The following is a 16,897-nucleotide window of genomic DNA, read 5'->3' as shown; positions in this document are numbered from 1 at the left end:
TTGGTAAACAATACATTAAATGATTCTTGTAACATTAAATCCTCCTAGTCATCTGAGATTTTTTTTTTCTTTGCAATGAAATTTTTAACTTGGTTCATTTTTTGAAAACTCACCAGAAAGCATCAGTGGATCATTTTTTGACCTTAATTAAACACAGCAAAATAGAAACCATCAAACTACACAGTTATAAGTATATGGTTTCATGACATCTGTTGAAAGTTAAGTTATGCTTTGTAACTGTAAATGAGGTTTTTTTTTTTTTTTGTACCATAGCATGAGGTAATTAATCTCTGTGCATCACTGCCCAGATCCTGTCTTAATATCTTGGGTGTATGGATGAACACTATTCTGATCATATGAGTCTATCATATAGAGTTACAATGCTGAAGTCATGTTTGTGGCGGGTCCCCGTATTGTACTTATGAAACACTGGATATCCATGAAAAAAGGTCAAATGTATAGAGATCTGGCATCCAATTCACAATTTGCAAGACATAGTCTCCAGTGTATGTAATATGTGTAACCTGTTGCCAGAAAACCCTGAAAGGAAATGATTGCATTTGAGTACAATGCATTCTACAACAATAGCTTAGTGTGCATGAAATTAAAAACTGCTGGCTGTCCACAAATGATAAATAAGTAGACCTAGTTTGCTTTTGTTAAACTATTATACAAATGAGTTGTGCTTTGTAATACATCTAAAATGCTGACCTTTAAGATCAGTAAGATTGGAACTCTTAGTAGCAAAAGTGAGTTGCCTGAGGTTGAAATCTCGTAGGTTCATAGGATAATAGTTTTACAGTTGGAAGGGACCTTTGAGGCTGTCTAGTCAAGCACCTTGGTATGCAGATAGGGACTGTTGAGGCTACGTGAGTTATCCAGGATCACATGGCTAGTAAGTGTCTTAGGCAGGATGTGATCCCAGGTGTGCTGGATTCCAAGCCTATTATTCTATCCTCTACCCCTTGCTATCTCTATAATGAGGTTCCTAGGATCATACACCTAGAGCTGGAAGGAACCTCAGGGCCCATCTTATCTTACAGATGGAATAACAAGGACCGGTGAAAGATATATAAATAACCTGATTACAGTCAGTGAAGAACCCAAGTTTTCAGACACTAGAGCTAGGGTGCTTTCCACTGTATCACATGATATAGTGGGATGCTTAATGTATTAACTGGAATATTCTGTACATAAGATCTTACTAAGCAACCTGTGAAATCACACTGGCAACCTCCCAGTGTCTTAAAGATATCCATTATCCACTAATAAAAGCATTAGTTATAAAAGTACTGTAAGCATGGAAGGGACAGTTAGCTGGCCTGTTGGATAGAGCACTGGGTCTGGGGTCAGGAAGACTCATCATCCTGAGTTCAAATGTGGCCTCAGAGACTTACTAACTGTGTGATCCTTGGCAAATCATTTAACCTGTTTGCCCCAGTTTCCTTATCTGTGAAATGGAGAAGGAAATGGCAAACCACTCCAATATCTCTGCAAGAAGACCCCAAATGGTGTCACAAAGAGTTGAATGTGACTGAGAAATGAATGAGGAACAATAACAAAGCATGGAAATTTCAGTTTTGTATAGGGACAAGACTGAAGAAAAGTAGATGACGAAAGGATTCGATATTTTAAAGGGAGAGCTTAATACAGTACATGGTAGACTTGGACAATAGCAGGGTGAAATACAAAACTCTTCAAAAAGAAAAGGAAATATTTCATACATCAGATTTTATTTTACTCTGGTCTGTGCCATCACTGAAAGTAGTTGATATGAGAGCTAGTCAGTGTCTACTTTACTGAGGAAACCTGAATTCTAATTCAAAATATGCCACTAACTCCCTTTGTGACTCTGGGCAGGTGGTACAGTGGATAGAATTCTAAGCCTAAAGTCAGGAAGACCTGAGTTGAAATTCAACCTCAGATACTTACTAGCTGTGTAACCCTGGGTAAGTCACTTAATCCCTATTTGCCTCAGTTTCTTCATCTATAAAGTGGGGATAATAATAGTACCTACCTCCCAGGGTTATTTGTGAGGCTCAGATGAGATCATTGTAAACTGCCTGCCACATAGTAGGCACTATGTAAGTGTTAGCTGCTATTATTATTTAATTTCCCTGAGCTTTAGTTACTTCATCTATAAAATAAAGGGTTTGGATTAGATGAACTCTAAGAATACTTCTAGTTCCTATACTCTAAGGTATGGATATTAAATCAAGCTCAGTTCTCATTTATAGTGATGGAAGAAGAGAGTTTTTTGTTCCTGTCTTTAGTGTTTATTAACCAAAGCTATTAGTTATTAAGCAACTGTACCCTGTAGCACAGCAGGATTTGGAAATTCTGAATACAGTTCCATGATTTGAAGTCTATCCTACCAAGTATCTGTAGAGAAGCCTAGTGACTTGTCTGGCAGTGTCCTACTCCGTAAAATCAGAATATTGATGTGAGCCTCCTCTGTGAAGTCATCATGAAATTGAATTGGCCTTTTAAAGTCCTTGGATAGCTATGATCTGAAGCCTTATTTTACATAGGGTACCTATAATAATGGTTTCCCAACCTGCTTCCATGGTTATTTCTGAACTAGTTTCAAGGCACAAGACACAGGAGCAGTCGATGCCCTTTCCTTCCCAAACTTCCCCCCACCACTCATTATCCAATTTGTTATGCACTCTGATTTCTTAAGAGCCAGTGTTATAAATTTTGCTTAACAAAGCAAACTACTCCCAGTGATTTTTTAAAAAAATTTCGTAAGCTTTTTTAAAAGCACTGACAAAACTGGGACTTCACTTATGGGAAAATTTTGCAAAATTGCCCTGACTAAAAGTGATTTTTGTTTCGACTTTCCTGTGAAGTCATCCAAAAAAGCCCCAACTGCTGCCATTGCTTTGTGTATAGAACTTTTCACATAGACCGTACTTGTCCACCAGCCAAATCAGTTAATTCAGGTCATGGAGTGACACATTTATCCACATATTGGAACTGTGCAAAGAAGCTAAAGTCACGAAATCCGTATGTGCGCCGGTTTTATAGACAGACTAAACTAAATGGTATTACAGCAAAGGAAACTTTGTATTAATGTCCTTGAGAATGGGGTTTCCGGAACAGTTCCCCTCCCTTCCCTCCATCCCACTCCCCTTTCAGTAGGAAAGGCAGTTGCTTAGTGATTACAAGGACGACATCACTTGGCGAGTATTTTGGACTGAACTCAGTGTGTGACATCAGGTTCCTTTAGGGTTTTCCACATAAAATGAATTCTCCAAAGAAAACACAGAAATTTAGCCTTAATCTGAAATCCATTATTACATCCTCTAAGGTCTCATTAGCCACCTCAATAAAGTGTTTTCTAGTTTTTATTTTATTTCCAGGCAGATATTCGTAAATGTTGCACATAATCATGGTAAACCTTTGCAGTATTTTTTAGGATTTTGGTCACATAGTTCATAGAATCAAACATTTAGAGCCAAAAGAAACCTTAAAGATCATTTAGTCCGTCCCTATAATTTTTCAGATGAGGAAACTGTGGGTCATGTTTAGTGATTTGCTTAAGGTGCCACCAGTAGAAAATTAGCATAAAATAAAAACTCCTCTATCTGGAAATCTGTCTTTCCAGACCATTTTCACTTTAGTCCCCCTCATGCATGCTGTGACCTAGCCAGACTCTTCTAATTACTGTTACTTGTACAGAATTTTCCATCTCTTACCTCTGTCTTTGAATAAGCTGTCTCCCATTGACATTAATAGGCCCTTGTCTCTTTACTCCTGCTTTTCTGAGAAAACTGAGGTCCTCGTCCCTTAAAAGCTATCTGTATTTTCCTTTGTCTCTCAGATAAGATAGCCCTTGTTTGTGCCTTCCCTGTCCTTTTTAGAATACTTAACTTTCTTTTTTTTTTTCATTTAATTTTTATTTTTTTTTCTCAATCACATGTAAACAAAATTTTTTAACATCTGTTTTTAAAAATTTTGAGTTCCAGATTCTCTATACATAATTTTCATTCAAAATACAACTTATATATCACTTTCCACTAGAGGCTTTTCCTGATCCCATTCCCCCAATTGTTAGTGCTTTTCTCCTCCAAAAGAATTTGTTTATTCATTATATGTTTTGTATTTATTTATCTGTTTATATGTTGAATATAAACTCAATAAAATATAAACTCCTTGAGGGCAGGCACTGTTTCATTTTTTATCTTTGTATCTCCAGCTTCTAGCCTAGGGCCTAGCGCATAGCAAATGCTTAACAAAATGCTCAGAATTCAGTTAAATTAAATTTCTGTCCCTCTCTTTTAGTGGAGGTTTGTGATAGCTTTGTTTTCCTCAATATGGAAATGTCTATTTTTTTCCTATGTAATTCATATCACTTACTTTTTGAAGAAAATTAAATTTATGGTATGTGGTCAGTAGTCTTAATGCTTCTGGGGAGGGCTGTTTGAGTCCTTGACAGGAAATCGCTCAATTAAAATGTAAAAGCAGTTTGAGTTGCTTTGTTGCTTTTTTGACTATAAATGTTTTATATTTCGTAGAATGACCAAGAAAAAAGCCAGGTCCCTCATTTCTTTTTTTTTTTTTAATTTAATTAATTTATTTATCCTCATTTCTTTTAGTTGTAGGTCTGTACTTCTTTATCTGAAAGCTTTAAAACTTTAGAAAACTTGTTCTCTTTTTTCTCCTCCCTCTAAGGTTATGTAGGGTTTATTTTCATAGTTTGATGCAGGTAGCCTCAGGGAAGGTTAAAATCTTGTATGTAGGATTCAGCTTTTGCAGTCAACCTGAGAAAGGAGGCACGTGCTTGAAATGCCAAGATATGTGACTCAGGATGTGATACAAGGAAAGCCAAGGGGGAATTATCTATGCATCATGGTGAGTGGAGAATAGGTTTGACATTCTCACACCCAAACATTTCCATCTGGAAGTTGTTCCTAAGCAAATGATACAGTATTCTCCCATCTTCTCCAGTAGCAATACAGGGAGGAAGAGACTCTTCAGTCATTTTTTCCTATTCCTTCTGGGTGACATTCAATTTAATCATTCCTCCAAGTTGGAGGAAAGTGCTAATTTTTGTCCATCGAAAGGTCAGAAATCCTAGGCATGAAACATTTTAATCATATTTATTGCACTTTTGTTCACAGAAATATTATTCCTTTTGAATTGATTCCAAGTTGCACACTTTAAGCCCATCTCATCTTTGTCCATCCACCATTTTAAAAATTTTTTTTTCCATCTCTGTTTTTTCACACTGCTTTCTGAGTTAAATAAATTTACCCCATCTACCCATCACACTTAACAGCCTCCCCCTATAAAACGTGCCTTAGATCACACTTCCTCTGGATGTTCGTCACTTAAAGTTCCTCTAAATTGTAGACTGGGACCTTGATTTTATTGCAGGGAACTCCCGAGGAGGGACATCCTTCCGCTAATCCTGATGGGCCCCAGCTCTGCACTTGAGAGTCTTTGAGAGTTTCCTAGGGAACTGAGAGGTTCAGTGATTTGTCCACTGTCATTTAGCCAGTTTAGTATGTGGCAGAGGTGTGCTTCAGCCCGCATCTTACTGGCTCATAGACTATCTCCAAAGTCATAGTGCCTCTCAGGCCTGAATGATAGCAGTGATGAAACAGTAGACATTAGAACCATGCGTGTAAGGGTTGCTTCCTACCCTGTCTCTGAATCTCAGTTGCCTTATCTGTCTCTGTTAACATAGTTAGTACCAGGGCAGTGACAGCCCATGGCTCTTGATGTTCCTCTGGATCAGCATTTTGGCAGTGTTGAATAAACATTCGTGATAATGAGACATGAAAGATGGTGTCTGTGTTCAGCAAGTTATTGCTGGACAACTGTTAAAACTAAATGAAGCTGTGAGTATCAAACCATGGGAGTCCAAAATAATATTTAATATAATATTGTTTCTTTGTATGCCAAATGTGATACTGTGATGACTGAGATAAAAATCTCCTTGCCACCAGGTTTTTTTTTCCTTCATTTTTAAAAAATCAGGTGTAATATACATTAAGAAATCCATCTAGGACAGTTAACAAGACCACCACAGACTCCTGAGTAGATAATAAACCTATTCTGAGAATGGAAAAATATGCCAGATGTGTGAAGGACATGGGAATTGCTGGCAGTGAGGACTCATGTGTCTTGCCAATTCGTTTGTATTTGAGTAGACCTTTCTGTAACATCTGTTGCCAATTGATTACAGAATTCTTGTTGGTCAGTCCTTTTCAGTCATGTTTCATTCTTTGTGACCCCGTTTGGGGCTTTCTTGGCAAAGATACTGGAGCCGTTTGTCATTTTCTTCTCCGCCTCATTTTACAGATGTAGAAACTAAGGGAAACAGGGTTAAATGACTTTCCCAGGGTCACCCAACTAGTAAGTGTCTGAGACAATTTGAACTCAGGAAGATAAGTCTGCCCACTGTGCTACCTAGCTGCTCCTAATTACAGAATTACAGATGGATAAAGTAGAAGAAATCACTGATTGTACACCCACTTCCGTGGCATTCTTGAGTGCGTTGTCTATTCAATTAAAAAATAATATCAATTTACTAGATGCAAAAGTGCCCTCTCTAGGGTTTGTCTACAGATATTCATAGAAATGAATAATTCTCATTGTGAACTTACTCCAAAGCACTACTATCATTTATTTAGAGTACCAAGAGAAGGTGATAATTAGACTTTCAGCTTAACATGCATCCTGGTACTTTCAAAAAACAAGTCAGAGTAGAATGTTAAGATGGGACGCAACCATCACTCCATTGCTTTTAAGATTTTAACATATTTTAACAACCATTTTAGGAGGAAAAAAAGCTTACCTTTCCTGTTCTTTTTCCATCAAATTTATAAATTCATCACTCTTTTCCACATATTCTGTGTGTTTTCTTTTTTCCTCTTCTAATTCCAATATCGTTTGTCTGTGAGCTTTTCCCACCATCCAAAGCTGTTCCAGCATTCGTGTGTAGGACTCTTTTTGTTTTTCAGCAACTTTGTCCAGCTATAAAGGAAAAAAAGCAGTGATAATTCTTACAGTATCTCCCACAGCAAATTATTCATATCCTTCTGGAGGTACACATTTTGATTTAATTACTTATTGATTTTCATATACAGTATTTCTAGACTCTTCAGAATTATTGGGGGGGGAGGTGCATCAAACCTCATGGAAGCACTTTTATTGGTGTCTTATCCATTCATCTGTTGTCAAACCTGTAGCTCCCAGGAGAAAAAAAAAAGAATTTATTGTCCCCATTTTTTCTGGGCATTAGGACACAGTTCATACACCCACCTCTTTCCAGAAAAATTAAACCTATGGAAACCATAGAGTGCAAAATCCAATGAACATATTTTCATTCTTTGGAAACTTTGGCCTTTCACCATATTCATCATAGCTATTCTCGTCCCTCTCCTGAGAGCTCTTAGAACCGTACTAAATATTCCTCTCTGGATCCATTGACCTCTCTAGGGTTCAGTTTCTTATCTGTAAAATGATGACCACCAAGATCTCATTCATCACTAAATCTATGAAACTATGACTCATTTTATTGATTTGCGTGTCAGGATTTCGATTTAGGATTATCAGGGGCCTATTTTTATTGGCTTTAGGAATTTGGAATAAAAATAATTGTAGTTTGAATAACAAATAATGGAATTAAAGCATTCTATAATGCAGTGAAACTTTAAAAGCTCACCTTTTGTTAGATTTGCATTATGATCATAGAGAAATTAGATTTTTTTCCTAGATTTTATGTGAGATTTTTGTGTTTATCAAGGGTAAATGTGAAGGTGGGGTGGAAAGAATGAAATCTTGGTTTTAAATATCTTAAGACAGTGATTACTTTGCATAATGTTGAAGCATGATTATCTTTTCAGTAAAACTAAGTCTGGTTCTCTTTATTCATTCATATGTACCTAGTTTAGGGAACTTCTGTTTAATAGAGGTTATGTCTTCCACATTGCTTAGTTTTCCACAAAGCTCCCTGCTCAAAACCTATGAAAAACTGAAATATTAGAATAGGCGGCCAGGAGTGAGGTTATGAATTTATGCTGTGGGATGTAAAACCACATCTGTTTACTTTTCTGAAGAGGTAGACAGGGAGGGGGTATGTTGACCAAAATGAGGGAAATGAGATATAAAGTGTCTTCTCCACATACTGCATCTCTCCCTGCTCCTCCCCTTTCCTTCCCTGAAATGACTTGGAGGCATTGTTTCAAGAAAAATCGTTATTTGAATAAGTTGCTACACTCAAACTACTGAACTCCTCTTTTTAATAGCAGAATGCTTTATAATTCCTTGTTTTGAGAATTGCCAGCATCTACCAAATGTGGACTGGTTCTTCTCTATTAACAAGACTGGAATGGAAGAAGGCAAGATTTTGTGGTGAGGATTGAATGAGAATTGTTTTCCTTTTCATTTTATTTCTGTATATGGAATTACAATTTAATTATGATTTAAGACAGCTCAAGGACCACCTTCTCCCGGCTTTTCCTGATCCCCCAATTGCTAGTACCTTCCCTTCCTCCAGATTACCTTGTATATATTTTGTATATAACCACATATGTACATGTTGTCTCACCCAATATAAGCTCCTTGAAGGCAGGGACTGTTGCATTTTTCTCTTTGTATCCCCCACTTTACACAGTGCCTACCTGGCACAGAGTAGGTGCTTCATAAGTGTTTGTGGATTAATTGATTGCAGTAGTGATAGGCTTCTAAAATTCTCTATCCTGAGTAATTTTAAGAGAATTTTCCTAAAGCTCTTTTGTTCATTTTAAATGATTAGTTTATTTAGGGTTGATATATGGTTTCAGAGATTGTGTAGGTGATATCACTGCCCGAAATACAGGCTCTAATAGCTCTTTCCATTTATCCTCACAACAGCCCTGTAGGGTAGTTATTATTATTATTTGCCATAAAAAATTTATCCAAGTGGACTAGGTTTTTCATGTAGAAGTGAAGCTCTGTCCTGAGCAGAACCATATTCTTTTTATAGCTACCATCCTTACCACCCTCCTCACTAGTTCTACTATATTTTCTCCCAGTGAATTCTACAGATTTAAAAGAGATTCTTTACATTTAAAGCTGCATAATATGCAAATCTAGGCTCCTATGTCAACATTTTATACTTTTTAAAGCTAGGTTATATGGCAAAGAGCTATTAGAGCCTGTATTTGGGGCAGTTATGTAACTTACACAATCAGTGAAACCATATATCAACCTTAATCATTTAAAATATTACATCACTCTCAATAACTGAAGTATCTTGAGTACAACTTTTAGCAGTCTCACTGATGTGTTTAGTAGATTATTTTAGATTATTTTTGTCAACGTAAAATCAACAGGAAATATAGCAAAATTAATTTTGGCGAAAGACATACTTCTTTCAGTAGGTTTAATTTTGTCCCTGTGGCCATTCCCTCACCCTCCGGAGATCACAAATATCTATAAATCAGATCCTCTCAGTGTTACTATGACTGAACAATCATCCTGGTGGTGAGCCCCTCCTAACATGACCAAGCTGGCCCTCAAACAACAGACATCTACGTAGAACTGTCCCTGGGACTATATCTAAATTCTTTCCAGTCTTGATAGGCCTTTGCATTCTGCTCTGTTGGCAGCTGAGAGTCCGGCATCACCTCCATGTCATCAAGAGGCATAAGGGGAGCCTTTTAGTAGAGGGAAGTTAGATCTGCTCTAAATCTGTAAAAATCTGTTATGTTGCACGCACTTAGAGACATTGAGGTGTAATAGCAGAAATCAAAAGGACTGAGTTCTTGTGTTGGTGCTCCTAGGCAGGCAAATCTCCATTTCCCTGCCTGCCAAAGGAAGGGGTTCTGTGAGACTTTTTAAATTTCCATTTCTGTTCTAAGATCCTAATATACCCAGTGGGTGACAGAGTGGGAGTTTAATTCCAGGCCTGCTGACCATCATGATAAAAGCACTGTACATATAAAGTATTTTATTTTATCCTCACAAAAGTCCTATAGGGTAGGCATTACTATTATCCCCATTTAAGAGATGAGATAATGAAGGCTGACAGTTAAGTGACTTTCCCAAGGTTTCACAGCTAGTAACATATCGGAAGGAGGATTTGAACTCAGGTCTTCTCAGCTCCAAGTCTAACACTCCACCCTGACTTCTAAAAGAATCCACCGTTTCACCTTTTTGAATCTCCACCCCAAAGATGGCAGCCACTCTCATAAACTGGCTTTTATGAATCACTGGAGTTTATTTGTTTCTTTTAATTCATCACCCAGTGGTCAACTGTCTGGTTATGAATCTGCCCAAACCTAGCTAACCTACTTGTTAAATAATAATCATGGTTCATCATTGGACCTATACTTGAAGCCTTTCCAGGAAGGAATATCTTAGTTTGGAAAGTTAGAAGGATGGTAACTGGAGCATTAGTGGAATTTCATCAGCACATGTTTTTCTAGGAGCAATGAGAGAGTCGATTTGATTTTGGTTGTAGACCCAGAAAGGGGGAAATACAAAATGTAGAAGAGTGGATACCATGGCAGTTGCTTAGGAAAAATTAAGGAAATGATGTAAAGTATGGCTAGAACCCTAGGCCTAGAACCAGCTGACACAACCACTAATACAGATGGTGGAGGAAAGTAGGGAGTGGGGGTAAGAATGAGAGTTCTGATCCTGAGAGGTTAAGTCCTGATGGCTGATGAGGTAATATAGTAGAAAGAGCCCTGGATTTGAAGGCAGAAGAGATATGGATTCATATTCTAGCCCTGATACTTTATAACCATGCATAAGTCACTCATTTCTCTGATTCTCAGTTTCCTTATCTGTAAAGTAGGAATAATAATAACCATAGTAACTGTCTTACAATGTCATTGTGAGGATCAGATGGGATAGCACATGGAAGGTGCCTTAATGCTGTAATTACATAATATATTATTACATAATATGTAATATATAACGCTATCATATAATGATATAATATGTAATAACACAATGCCATTACTAATGTCATCTCTTACTATCCAACATGCCTTCCACGTCCCCAAATCCTCACCAAGCTTTCTTCTTCACCGCCCCTAGCTCGCATCCATCTCTGTACTTTCTGCATTTCTCCGGTACAGAGAATATTGTTTTATTATTTTGTGCCTGTTTGGTTCATCATCTAGACTATGAACTTCCTGCAAGCACAGAGCATGTGTTGTATTCCTTGGACAGGTCCCTGAAGGATCTTAAAACCTAGTTCCTGATGCATGGTTGGAGCTTCATAGCTACTTACTGGTTAGCTGACTGACACACATGATGTATGGCCCTCATTGTTCTTTCTCCTGAGTCCCTACCATGCAGCATTTTATAGAGCATGTACCATTTTACATGTATAATACATATTTATATACACATATGCATATATGTAATTACACACTTTAGAACTCAATTTGTATATTTCCTCAGTAAGTGTTTGATTGATGGCTATAGAAATAAATCAGATTGTCCACATGGGACACATAAAGCAAAATAAACTCCTATGTAAGCTCCAGAAATAAAGGTAATTTGTATTTAGTGTACATGTTACATCTGTTATTCTTTTGGTTATTACTTTATATATATATATATATATGTATATAGATATATACATATATATTACTTTACATGCTCTAATGCTTCATGGTGACATAGAAGTAACCATTGGTTCTTGAAGATAAAACCAGCACAATACAAGCCCTGACAGGTCATACACCTCATGAATACACTTGCATTCTCTTCTAATGAGTACTGCCTCTCTTTTATCCAAGCAAGAGATTTCTGGGGGCTTAGAGTGATGCCATTTCTGGTGTAAAATTTGTCAAGTTGTCATCACTATACCCAGACGGTTAGAATCATACTTTGGAGAAGGACATTAGTACCAGTACACTTAATCTCACCGGCTGGATACCCTGATTGGGAGTCCTTGCCACCTTGATTTACTGTGTGTTTACTCTTTGAATAAGGCTTCACCCTGGGTCTCAAACTACTCACCTCCCCCACCCCACCCCCCCATCCATCCATTGAGCTCCCAGGTGATCTATAGTCATCCACAGAGTCATCCACAAACTCCTTGGGATCAACACTTGAAACATACTCTCAAATTGTGCTCACATCACCACTCGAACAACTTCCACAAGAACAGATATCAGCTTCCATAGTCATATTACTGTTTACTTTGTCTCCCTTTAATTTTCCCAATAATAATCTCCTTCTGTTCTCAGTAGTCTCTTAGTAACTGCGCCATACTCCAACACACAATGCCCAGAAGCTGACGTCCTGACTGACCTGTCTCTTCTGCTCGAGAAAACTGCTAACCTTTCTTTTATATTGATTGAGGGAAGATGAGAGTGTATAATTATTTATCATGGATAGTTTAAAGCCTTCTTCTTCTCTGGGACTCAGCTCCTACCTCTTCAGTTTCTGTCACTACCAGGCTCCAAAGATTTTTAGTATGACCTACCAGCAAGCTCTTGTCTGTTGTCTTGGGACCTGGCTTTAGCTAAGTTTGAAGATCCTCCAGTAAACTGATTCAGCTGTCACTTGACCTCTCTAGGTCTCAGTTTCTCTGTCTTTAAAATGTAAGGGGATTAAACATGCCTTCTGGTATGTACACTCAGTGCATACAGACTCATTTTTATATTAGTTAACTATAATCATAACCAAAGAAGATAAGATCACAGCAAGAAAGTCATATAATACACTCCCAGGGCAATTCTAAGTGATAGTTTGGTCTGAAAGGAGCATCAGTGCTCCCTTGCATTAGCAATGGTATGCCAGATATAGATAGACTGATAGTTGATAGATATAGAGAAACATGTATACATACATATAATTACAAATATGTATTTAAATTAGGATTTTTTAAAACTTTCTTTTAAAGCCTTCTGAGATTGGTATGGAATGGAATCTACTTCAGATGATTAAATGAATTGGCTTAATTGCAAAATGAGAGACTTGGACTAGATGATTTCTAAGATTCTTAGGTGGCTGTGAATCTTAAAAGGATTAAAAATGAGTATCACACAGGGAACAATGGACAGGTAGCTGGTGGGGCAAGCAATATATAATAAATGAGAAATTCTAAAGAACAGGAGCAAAAAAGATCACCAGGAAAGGTTTAAAGCAGGGGACTCCTAACCTCTTTTGTGTTCTGGGCTCCTTTGGCAGACCCATGATGCCTGTGGATCTCTTCTCAGAATAATGTTTTAAAATTCACAACGTGAAATACTTAGAATTACAAAGGAAACCAGTTTTTTTGAAATAAGGTAATCTAGAAATAAAAAAAAAAACAACTTAAAGGTCCTCCTGAAATCTATCCACCTACCTTTTGAGGGAAGAGCTCTGGTTTAATGGGAGAATAGGCTGATCATGTGGCAAAGGCAGATGATGGATAGTTTAGATGCTCTACTAATATCCTCACTATACCAGGAATAAATGAGAGAGACATCTGACGTGGTCTGTGGATGCCCTGTAGTGAACTTCTGGGAAGCCGTGGACAAGAGTTGCACTGAATGGGCAAGCATTAACCTTCATTGTTGGAGAGATGAGATTCAGTTCCATTTCAGATATCCAGAGTGCCTTCCAGCAATCAGATGTCTGCGTTCCTTATATTTTAAAGTATCTTTCTTGCTAAATGCTATCCACAGTGATAAAAATGTGAAGTCTCTGCACTTAAGGACATTATAGTTTAAATGGGGAGATACATAACACATGTGAAACAAGAAACTAGCCATGTTGTAGAGTGGGTAAAACGTTAGAGTTGAAGTCAGAAGACAGGGGTTCAGTTTTTCTTTTGTCACTGAGTAGCCATTTCACTACTCTGATACTTAATTTCCTCATTTGTGAAATCAGGATAGTACTTCACATGTTTTTTAATGAGTTGGGATATATAAAATCACTTTTTAACTGTAGACTTCTTTACAAATGTAAATTATCTCTGTTAAATTCCCAAAGAGACTACCCCTCTATTCCATACCCACTAGCAGATTCACCACAGCCTGAGAAAGGAAAAGTATTCTTTTTCACGTAGGGAAAAAATGATAATGGTTCAGGCAACTTGTAAAGGTGTCCTGTTGACTATGCATATTCCCACTGTTTCTCTCACATCAGGCCAGAACCTCAACTATACCTCTCAGCTCAACCTCTCCTTAGTTGCTTTGTTTTCTAGATCTATGACTCTAAATTCACTGTAGTGGAGCAGTCATTAGTGTTGGAATTCAACACTGTGTCAATTCTTTTGGCATCTTCCTGCTGTTTTTTGTTGCATCACATAATGAATCATTTGCTAGGCTGTTGTTTACTTATTGTTCTAAGCAATGAAAAATAATTATCAGGCACCTACTGTAAGCAGAATTCAGAGTGATACAATGATATGTAGATAAACAGACATTTAGTAAGTGCTTACTATTTGCCAGGCACTATACTCAGAGCTGGAGGCACAAAGAAAAGCAAAAACAAGGTCCCTGCCCTTAAGGAGATTACGTTCTAATAAGGAAGACAGTATGCAAAACAAAACGTGCACATACAAGATATATACACTGTAAATGGAAGGTAATCTCAGATGGAAGGCATTACAGAGGGAAGAACTGCCCTCACTAAGGCATACAAACACATATGTAACTAGAATGCATGTTATTACATCACAAGTATGGGAGAAATTTAGAAAAAAAAGTGCTGAAATTTCTGAGAGGGAAGATTGTTATCATCTGGTGATTCAGAAAAGGCCCTTTGGAGGAGGTGGAATTTGAGTTAGCTTTGAAGGATGGTTAGGAATTCATCAAGAAAGGGAAGAGGGGAGGCAACAGGCTGATTCAGTAAACCTGAATAAACTATGGTCCTCATCATAGAACATAACACAAACAATAAATGAGAAAGGACGTAGGGCAGATTTTAGGTACAAGTAAAGAATTCATTTACTACTTCACTTTCTGGGCTTATTGTTCATTATGTTCTTTAATGCACTCTCATTTTTAACCCAACCAGTGTTCTTTCTCTTCCTCAGTGACATTCTGTTTTCCATTTCTGTCCCCCTCCTCACCTCTGCCTTTTAGAATACCCAGTTTCCATCGAAGCTCAACTCAGAAGGCATCTGGAGACCTATAGGAGGCCTTTCCATGAGGAAAGACAGGGAGGGGGAGATAACAGGCCGATTTAATGTTCTTCTCTGCTAATATCTTCTCTCCCTCCCCTCCCCCCAAACAAAATCACCTTATATACCTTGTGTGTATAAAAGTGATATGTTTTCTCTGAATTCTATAGCACTTGCCACCTATGTTATGTATTCAATTCCTGATTGTTTATTGTCCTATGCTATACTCTAGGTCTGGATCAAAGAGAAAATCTTCTCATTGTTTCATAGGTAGAAGGCAGGCTCCCTGAGAGCAGGACAGTTTCATTCTTATTTTTGTAAATATCCCTACTGTCTAGCACAATGCTTTGCATATTCCTCTTTTATCTTAGTGATTTCCCTTGTGTTTATTATGTCCAGTTTATCTTGTATTTTCTTTGTACCCAGTTGTTTGCATGTTGCCTTCTGCATTACAGGAAGAACTTTTAGAGAGCAGAGACTGCCTTTTGCCTTTCTTTATATCTCTAGCACTTAGCACAGTGCCTAGCACATAATAGGAGCTTAATTTATTATTTGATATGCACTTAATCAGTATTGTTTAATTCTTCACTTGACTTTAATTTGGAGAAGAATAAACCATAGCAGTTTACCTACTCCAATTCCCGGTACAGCTGATGAGAGAGTAAATTCAAGTGCCCACATAGCTAGAACTATTTGAATCCAGGTCTATTGAATCCATATCCAGTGTTTTTCCTCCAACACCATGTCTTGTCATTCCACTAGTTTAACAACTGACAATTTTGTCCTATAATCTGTCTCATTTGTTCATTCAATAAATATTGTGGTAAGCAGAAATTCTTCATTGGGTGGGAGTGAGTTTGAACTATGTATGATGTTGTGATTTTATGAGTCTTGGTATGAACTGGTTGCTGTCTATGCTACTTTGTATCTCCAGGACTGGAAGATAATAAGCATTCAGGAAATACTTGTTAAATGGAAAGGCTAAGTGCTTTACGAGCTTTAAGTGTTTATAATAAGCATTTCCATAAGATAATGCATTCTGGAATATCGCTAAGAAAGGTTCTTGACGAATGCAAAGTGGCATTATATTGAGACTTGGCACCTTTTCTGCAAGAGCTCAGATTGCAGTATAGCCATTAATTCCATCATCCTTTCAACACCCTTGTGAGGTATGTGACAAGTATTATTATCCTCACTTTAGAACTGAGGATATACTTCAAGGCTGTGGTAGAGGTTGGGACAGAAACCAGGACTCCCATAGTCTCCTTACTGTGGAAGATAAAGACATACCTTACTCTGCTATAGGTTTCCTTTCATTTATTTCCATATAAGAAGAAAATCTAACTCCATCTAACCTAATATATTATTTTTTAATGTTTAATGTCCCTAAAAATAAATTCTTAAAAGGAACTATCACTACTACCACCCTTCTTTTTAACATGTTTTATGGTACAAGTTTACCACTTAGAAGGAGGTAAGTATCTTTCTGTGATATTCATGCATATATGGTACATATGCACGGAATAGACCAGAGCAGAAAAGAGTCAGACCGTTGAAGGAGAAGAAAGAACAGAGTAGAATAGGAAGCCATTTCCAGTTTTCTTGGTTTGATTACATTTCACCCTGGGTTAGTAGGTTACTTCATTGGTAGTAGATTTGGTACTTGTAACATCACCAGAGATTTTAGGATATGACCATTTCCAGAGACAGTAGGGATACAATTAAGACCACCTACATATTTGGGAATACATGCAAAGCCATATGGTACTACTGGCTACCCATAACATTTATATGTCTGGGAGTTAATAATAAGGATACTTGAGG

General features: G+C 37.4%; 1 protein-coding gene across 1 annotated transcript in view; it reads left to right on the top strand.

The window, feature by feature from the left end:
* CMSS1 (cms1 ribosomal small subunit homolog) overlaps positions 1-16,897 on the top strand; it is a 434,878-nt gene that overhangs the window by 126,165 nt on the left and 291,816 nt on the right. The window lies entirely within an intron of this gene.

Source organism: Trichosurus vulpecula, chromosome 2 (assembly GCF_011100635.1).
Source record: "Trichosurus vulpecula isolate mTriVul1 chromosome 2, mTriVul1.pri, whole genome shotgun sequence".
NCBI classification, from domain to species: domain Eukaryota; kingdom Metazoa; phylum Chordata; class Mammalia; order Diprotodontia; family Phalangeridae; genus Trichosurus; species Trichosurus vulpecula.
The sequence above is the reverse complement of the archived record's forward strand: the minus strand, read 5'-3'. Positions and strand labels throughout refer to the sequence as shown.